Source organism: Anomaloglossus baeobatrachus, chromosome 6, assembly GCF_048569485.1.
Source record: "Anomaloglossus baeobatrachus isolate aAnoBae1 chromosome 6, aAnoBae1.hap1, whole genome shotgun sequence".
NCBI lineage: Eukaryota > Metazoa > Chordata > Amphibia > Anura > Aromobatidae > Anomaloglossus > Anomaloglossus baeobatrachus.
The window spans coordinates 13,318,606-13,326,707 of NC_134358.1; positions in this window are offsets into that span (position 1 = coordinate 13,318,606).

Genomic DNA, 8,102 nt, shown 5'->3' on the forward strand with positions numbered 1-8,102 from the left:
TCAGACACTTCAGTTCCAACAACCAGCTCGGCCTTGCGGAGACGGCCATGATGGGTGACTGACCCTTCCTCTTCCGACCCACTTTCCCAGCATGGTGGTGGGACACTTGGCTAACAGATGGGTAGACCACTTGCCTTAACGCCACAACTGCTTTCCCTCAGGTACCGACAGATGACGCCTCAGGTAGGAGCATCCCTGAACTTAGGTCCCGCTGCAATGGAGCCCTTGCTATCACCTTGCTCTTCTCTCTTTTTTTCTGCTTCTGTTCCTGTAGCAGGGACCAGGGCATGGTGAAAGTTTGGGCTTCCTTCACTCCTTAGGTCCTGTCACCTCCACCTTTCTGTGCTCCACTCTGCACTTGTCCCTTTTTAGACACTTTTTAGTTGCCTAAGGGGTACTTTGCACGCTGCGACATCGCAGGCCGATGCTGCGATGCCGAGCGCGATAGTACCCGCCCCCGTCGCAGCAGCGATTTCCTTGTGATAGCTGCCGTAGCGAACATTATCGCTACGGCAGCTTCACATGGACTCACCTGTCCTGCGACCGTCGCTCTGGCCGGCGACCCGCCTCCTTGTTAAGGGGGCGGGTCGTGCGGCGTCATAGCGACGTCACACGGCAGGCGGCCAATCGGAGCAGAGGGGCGGAGATGAGTGGGATGTAAACATCCCGCCCATCTCCTTCCTTCCGCATATCCTACGGAAGCCGCAGTGACGCCGGTAGGAGAGGTTCCTCGCTCCTGCGGCTTCACACACAGCGATGTGTGCTGCCACAGGAGCGAGGAACAATATCGGACTGTCGCGTCAGCATAATCATGGATTACGCCGACGCTGCACCGATGATACGATTACGACGCTTTTGCGCTCGTTAATCATATCATCGAGCCTTTACACACTACGATGTCGCATGCGATGCCGGAAGTGCGTCATTTTCAATTTGACCCCACCGACATCGCACCTGCGATGTCGTAGTGTGCAAAGCCCGCCTTACACTTGCACGGTCTCCCTATCTGCTGAACCAGTAAGTTCCTTCCCCTATAACTCCTCCTGTGCTGATTAGCCATCCTCACAATTAACTCCCTGCTGCCCTGTCACTCCTTATCCCTCCCCTCTCACTAATAACCTGGAACTAGTGACACCTGGTGGCAGCCGGCCATATCACAAGAGAGCACCATACATTAGAATACAATGCAATACCATAAGTCACAGCATTAGTCTAGGGGGAGTATGGCGCTGGTCACCCTATTACACACGCATGCTGATTCTGCTTCCCTGCGTGCTGTGTCTGCATCCATTTCTGCCCTTCTGTGCAAAGGTGGCTAGTTATTTCTGCCTTACCACGTGCTGTTATAAGCTGCTCACTGAGAATAGAATATTTTGATGAGCTTGATCTAGATGAGCGTTTTGAGTGCTTAGTGGACTTGCATGAGCGATTTGATGTATCTGTTGTCCATGCAATTCTAGCCTCTATCTTGGTCTGAATATCACGCAGTGCGGTCTCTTACGGAATTTAGTTGTTGGAAACCTTGCAATTTGTTTAAAGACTCTGGCAGATTCAGACTTTGCAGAACAGTGCTGTATTTCTCCCACTTCTCCATATATGATTGGTATGCTGTGCAAAATTGTTCTAGGGCTCCCTCTAGTGGTAACTCCTGAGAAGCCGGCCCTGATGCAGTGTCTATGTGACTCAGCACTGTTTCCCACAGGAGAGACACATCATGAGAAAATTCACATTTTGCAGTCTCTAAGTTTTCCTTAACCTTCCATGTGGGCTCGACTGAGCATTTCCCCCTTTCAGTAGATGGAGGACGGGGATCTGGGTCTCTTTCCTGTGATTCTAAGTCTGGTAGGGACCGAGTAACCCTTCCTTCAGACATGATAAGCTGCAGCAGGAAGAGTGCAATGATGAGGGTTGTTGTATTCCTCACTGTTCAGTAACCGGACATGTACAGAGACACTTGCACAGAATGATACTCGGTTGTTTTCAGATTGTTATGTAAGCTGGTGTCGCGGGCGGAGGAGGGGACGCTGCGCTCTCCCACTGCTCGGGTCCGGCTGCGGCTGCTGCTGCTCGGTGGTGGCTCGAGCGGTGGGCCGGATCCCGGGGACTCGAGCGGTGTTCCTCGCCCGTGAGTGAAAAGGGGATTGGGGTTGATTGTGGGGATGTTGTTATTGTCCGTGACGCCACCCACGGTTGTGGTGATATTGGTGACACCACCGCTGCTCTAGATGGGGATCCCGGGAGCGGTGACAGGGAGCAGCTTTGTTGTTAGTTCTCCCCTCCGTGGGTAGGGGGGTTAGTTGTCCCGGGGCCCGATGATGGGATAGGGATGGTTGGCAGGCGGGTTACGGGGCCTGGCGAGGTGCAGGGTCGCGGGGGCAGCGCTGTGCCTCACGGCACGGTGGTACTCACTCAGCCAAAGATGAGGACACAGTTCTCGGTAAAACAAACGGCTGGATGGACGGGTCCCACAGGCGGCTGCGGTGTTGTTTCTCCCGGCAGGTTGATGGTGACTGCCTTTCCCTGCACCTATGTACGGTAGATGGTTCCAATGGGTTCCCACCGGTAACCCGCTCCCCAGCTTGGATATGGGCTGGAGGAGCCCCTTTTGCCCGCAGGCTCTGGCCCTGGGAAACGGTTGCCTTGGCGGTGGCGGTGTCTCCCTCCCTTGGTTGGACGGTTGCCTTCTTCTCAGCCCCTGGAGGAAGGCAACAAGGGTTTTGTGTCTGACTTCGGTGTGCCTGACCGGGAGTGTGGGGTGTGTTGTGTTGTTCTCTGTGACCCCTGGCTTGTCCAGGGCGCCACATTCCCCCTTAGTTAAATGCAGACCGTCCGCGGGCTGCCCGTCCATCACCGGTTTTATTTTCACCAACTGAAAAATAGAAAAACGGTAACACATTACAATTAAAATAACATCTTCCCACATCGGAAGGTACTCTTACTTAAACGTTGCAACGGTAACGGCTTCCGCTCTCTCCCACCCAAGCAACCTGGCCCTGATGCTGCCCCTAAGAAAAGAGGCAGCACCCCTTGACCCCAGTCCAGCACAAGTTGCCCGAGCGGGTTCTGTCCTATTCAGGGGACCCACGTCCATGGGGACCCCCTGAAACCCCCAGAGGATTGCCACCGGTTCCGGTGGTGGCTGGGCCCCAGCCTACTCCACTGCGGGCCCTTCCTCCAATCTGCCTCTCCGGAGGCGGTAACGGTGAAGCCAAAAAACACATTTTTATTTACAAGCCACAAGTTTGTGGTTGCCCTGCTAGTTCTCGGGCCTGTTCATAAGGAGTCCCTTATGCATAACTTTTCAAATGGTCCCCACGGGGACAACGGTGCCGGCAACGACCGGTTTCAATCACTTTTCAATCAGGTAAATCTTCGGTTAATCATTCACTTATCATTCATTTGAAACGGTAATTCTTAACACAACTGTAGGGTCCCAACGGGGACAACGACAATGGTATTCCGCTGCCATCACTCGAATTCCTCTGATGAGGCGGCCCCATGCTCCGCCACCAGCATATCAAACATGCCGTGACATGCCTGCTGTGACAGGGGTGCCCGGTATCCGTTCCCACCATTTCGCGCGGTGTAATACACTACCGGTTCTCCCATGTAGCGGAGACGCTCACTTGCCTCCTCACTTTCAGGGGTGGGCTCAACACCGGAGCTGGAGTCACCATCACTTGTCTCTGCGTCAGGCGGGTTGCCGCCAGCTGCCGCAGCCTCCTGGCTTCCAGTATCCAGCACATCAGATCCTTCCACGGTAGCATGGGGCAGTAGGTCAGGTTGGCTAATGCTGAGGCGCCCCAAGAATAATGGTAAGGATGATACGAGGGCCGAGACAGGGCCGGGCCCCCCAGCCGCAGTGGCCGGTCCTGGTAGGACATGGGGACGTGGGCTACCCATCGGCTCCGTCACATCTACTCCCTTCCCATACATTGGGGCAGTTGCAACCAGCGTTTCCACTTCATTGGTCCACTGCTCCATCATGAGGAATATCTGACTTTGCTGGTGTTGGTGGAACTCCCTCACTCGGGCCTTCATCCCTGCCATGGTCCCGGGCTCGGGGTCTGGCACAATCACTGCCGGGACTTCTGGTACATTTTCGTTAAGGGGCCGCGGTCCCAGCGGCTCCCACGGGAGCGATTCAAGGGGGTCCTGAGCATCTGCAGCCGGTTGGTCCGCCGGGGCGGGTTGGCAGGGTATCGCTACTGGTTGGGTAGGTAGCGGGCCTAGTGGCGGGGCGGCGGCAGCTGACACGGGTAGCGGGGAGAGAGGCAGGTTGAGCGGCTGCAGGCTGGGCTCCTCAGCCGCAGTGGCCGATCCCTCGGGAATAAAGGGGCGTGGGTCTCTTACCCGCTCCTCCAAATCCTCTTCCACCTCGCGTTTCCGCATAGCAGCCACCACGTCCGCCATGTCGGTCTCCCACTCCTCCAGGAGGAGCTGCATGTGGGCTTGCAGACGGTTATTCAGCTGGGCAGTCCGGTCTCTCAGCCACATCGCCGGACCAGGCGCGGGAGCGTCCTCGTTGGTAGTTGGACTGTGCATTTTGGCAATTAAGTCTTCCAGGAACCCAGTATCGCTGCAGAGTCCTGGCGTCTCTGCTTTTATAGCCGCGCGCTACATGCGGCCAGCCGCCATAAGTCCCCCTTAGTCTCCTTCCGGCTCCTCCTCTATCGGGGAGGGGCTTCGGCCTTCGCGCCTCCACTACTCGAGGAGACGCTCGAGCGGGAATCTTTCGCGCCAAAGATGGCGGCTTCTCAATTTTTCCGGCCGGACACCTCCGGCAATAACAAGGCGCACCTCTACCCAAGGGCAGAGCGGTAGGATCCTGTTCGTGACGCCAAGTTGTCGCGGGCGGAGGAGGGGATGCTGCGCTCTCCCATTGCTCGGGTCCGGCTGCGGCTGCTGCTGCTCGGTGGTGGCTCGAGCGGTGGGCTGGATCCCGGGGACTCGAGCGGCGTTCCTCGCCCGTGAGTGAAAAGGGGATTGGGGTTGATTGTGGGGATGTTGTTATTGTCCGTGACGCCACCCACGGTTGTGGTGATATTGGTGACACCACCGCTGCTTTAGATGGGGATCCCGGGAGCGGTGACAGGGAGCAGCTTTGTTTTTAGTTCTCCCCTCCGTCGTGGGTAGGGGGGTTGGTTGTCCCGGGGCCCGATGATGGGGTAGGGATGGTTGGCAGGCGGGTTACGGGGCCTGGTGAGGTGCAGGGTCGTGGGGGCAGCGCTGTGCCGCACGGCACGGTGGTACTCACTCAGCCAAAGATGAGGACACAGTTCTCGGTAAAACACACGGCTGGATGGACGGGTCCCCCAGACGGCTGCGGTGTTGTTTCTCCCGGCAGGTTGATGGTGACTGCCTTTCCCTGCACCTATGTACGGTAGATGGTTCCAATGGGTTCCCACCGGTAACCCGCTCCCCAGCTTGGATATGGACTGGAGGAGCCCCTTTTGCCTGCAGGCTCTGGCCCTGGGAAACGGTTGCCTTGGCGGTGGCGGTGTCTCCCTCCCTTGGTTGGACGGTTGTCTTCTGTCGGGACTTGGCTGCTGAGAAACCCAGGAGGTTCCCTTCGCTAACGGATTTGGCAACTTCACGGCGACTCCTAGCCTTGCCAGGGTCCGTAAGCCCCTGCCAGATGGTGCTGACTTCTCTTTGTGTACCGGTCCGGTACCGCCGGGCCACCACCCGTCCACGGTCCTTACGGTAAACTCCGATAGGCCACTCCTGCAGATGGTCACCACCGTCTGCCAACCTTGCTGATCCGTCCGGGCCACATACCCGGACCAACTTCAGGCTGCTTAACTGCCACTTTCCTTCCTCTCACTTTCCACTCCAAACTCATCTGCCTGCGTTTCCCGCCTCCAGGACTGTGAACTCCTCGGTGGGCGGGACCAACCGCCTGGCCCACCCCCCTGGTGTGAACATCAGCCCCTGGAGGAAGGTAACAAGGGTTTTGTGTCTGACTTCGGTGTGCCTGACCGGGAGTGTGGGGTGTGTTGTGTTGTTTTCTGTGGCGCCTGGCTTGTCCAGGGCGCCACATTCCCCCTTAGTTAAATGCAGACCGTCCGCGGGCTGCCCGTCCATCACCAGTTTTATTTTCACCAACTGAAAAATAGAAAAACGGTAACACATTACAATTAAAATAACATCTTCCCACATCGGAAGGTACTCTTACTTAAATGTTGCAACGGTAACGGCTTCCGCTCTCTCCCACCCAAGCAACCTGGCCCTGATGCTGCCCCTAAGAAAACAGGCAGCACCCCTTGACCCCAGTCCAGCACAAGTTGCCCGAGCGGGTTGCCTGACCGGGAGTGTGGGGTGTGTTGTGTTGTTCTCTGTGGCCCCTGGCTTGTCCAGGGCGCCACACTGGGATCTGGCTGGGATCTGGCTGGCATCTGGCTCTATCTGTAAAATGTCCTTTTCCTCTGGGATTACACAGACCTTGCGTTGCTGTCTCTGCAGACAGGTCACTCTTTTTACTATTCTGACACACGGATACATGGGACGTGATGGCGCCTGAACAGACCGTTTTCTTCATGGACTATTCATATCTGCAGCACTCACGTTCATATCGGCTCCTCAGATTAACTCCACCACAATCGCATTGTAACAAGACTCCAGGAAACGAGGAATGTTTACCTGAAATCTTGTATTGATGATAAAAGTAATCGGTAAAAAGAGTGATTTTCTCCAGAGAGTGTAAAGCATGTTACCTAAGATGGCCGGTACTAAACACTACATGGAGAAGAAGGGCGGGGAATGCTGATATCACAGACCTACAGGGAGGAGGAAGGGACAAAATACAAGGAAAGTCAAAGCTTCTGCCTAGCAACACAATAGAATACACAGCAATGGAAACATTGAATAATTCCCAAGTCGTTGGACATGAGTGTGTGCATTATCCCTGTACTGTGACATCACTGTGTGTATTACCCCTGTACTGTGACATCACTCTGTGCATTATCCCTGTACTGTGACGTCACTGTGTGTATTATCCCTGTACTGTGACATCACTGTGTGTATTACCCCTGTACTGTGACGTCACTGTGTGCATTATCCCTGTACTGTGACATCACTGTGTGTATTATCCCTGTACTGTGACGTCACTGTGTGCATTATCCCTGTACTGTGACATCACTGTGTGTATTATCCCTGTACTGTGACATCACTGTGTGTATTATCCCTGTACTGTGACGTCACTGTGTGCATTATCCCTGTACTGTGACATCACAGTGTGTATTACCTCTGTACTGTGACATCACTGTGTGTATTATCCCTGTACTGTGACATCACAGTGTGTAATACCTCTGTACTGTGACATCACTGTGTGCATGATCCCTGTACTGTGACATCACAGTGTGTAATACCTCTGTACTGTGACATCACTGTGTGCATTATCCCTGCACTATGACATCACTGTGTGTATTATCCCTGTACTGTGACATCTCTGTGTGCATTATCCCTGTACTGTGACATCGCTGTGTGTATTATCTCTGTACTGTGACATCACTGTGTGTATTATCCCTGTACTGTGACATCACTGTGTGCATTATCCCTGTACTGTGACATCACTGTGTGTATTATCTCTGTACTGTGACATCACTGTGTGTATTATCCCTGTACTGTGACATCACTGTGTGTATTATCCCTGTACTGTGACATCTCTGTGTGTATTATCCCTGTACTGTGACATCTCTGTGTGTATTATCCCTGTACTGTGACATCTCTGTGTGTATTATCCCTGTACTGTGACATCTCTGTGTGTATTATCCCTGTACTGTGACATCACTGTGTATTGCCCCTGTACTGTGACATCTCTGTGTGTATTACCCCTGTACTGTGACATCACTGTGTGCATTATCCCTGTACTGTGACATCACTGTGTGTATTATCCCTGTACTGTAACATCTCTGTGTGTATTACCCCTGTACTGTGACATCACTGTGTGTATTATCCCTGTACTGTGACATCCATGTGTGCATTATCCCTGTACTGTGACATCACTGTGTGTATTACCCCTGTACTGTGACATCACTGTGTGTATTACCCCTGTACTGTGACATCACTGTGTGTATTACCCCTGTACTGTGACATCACTG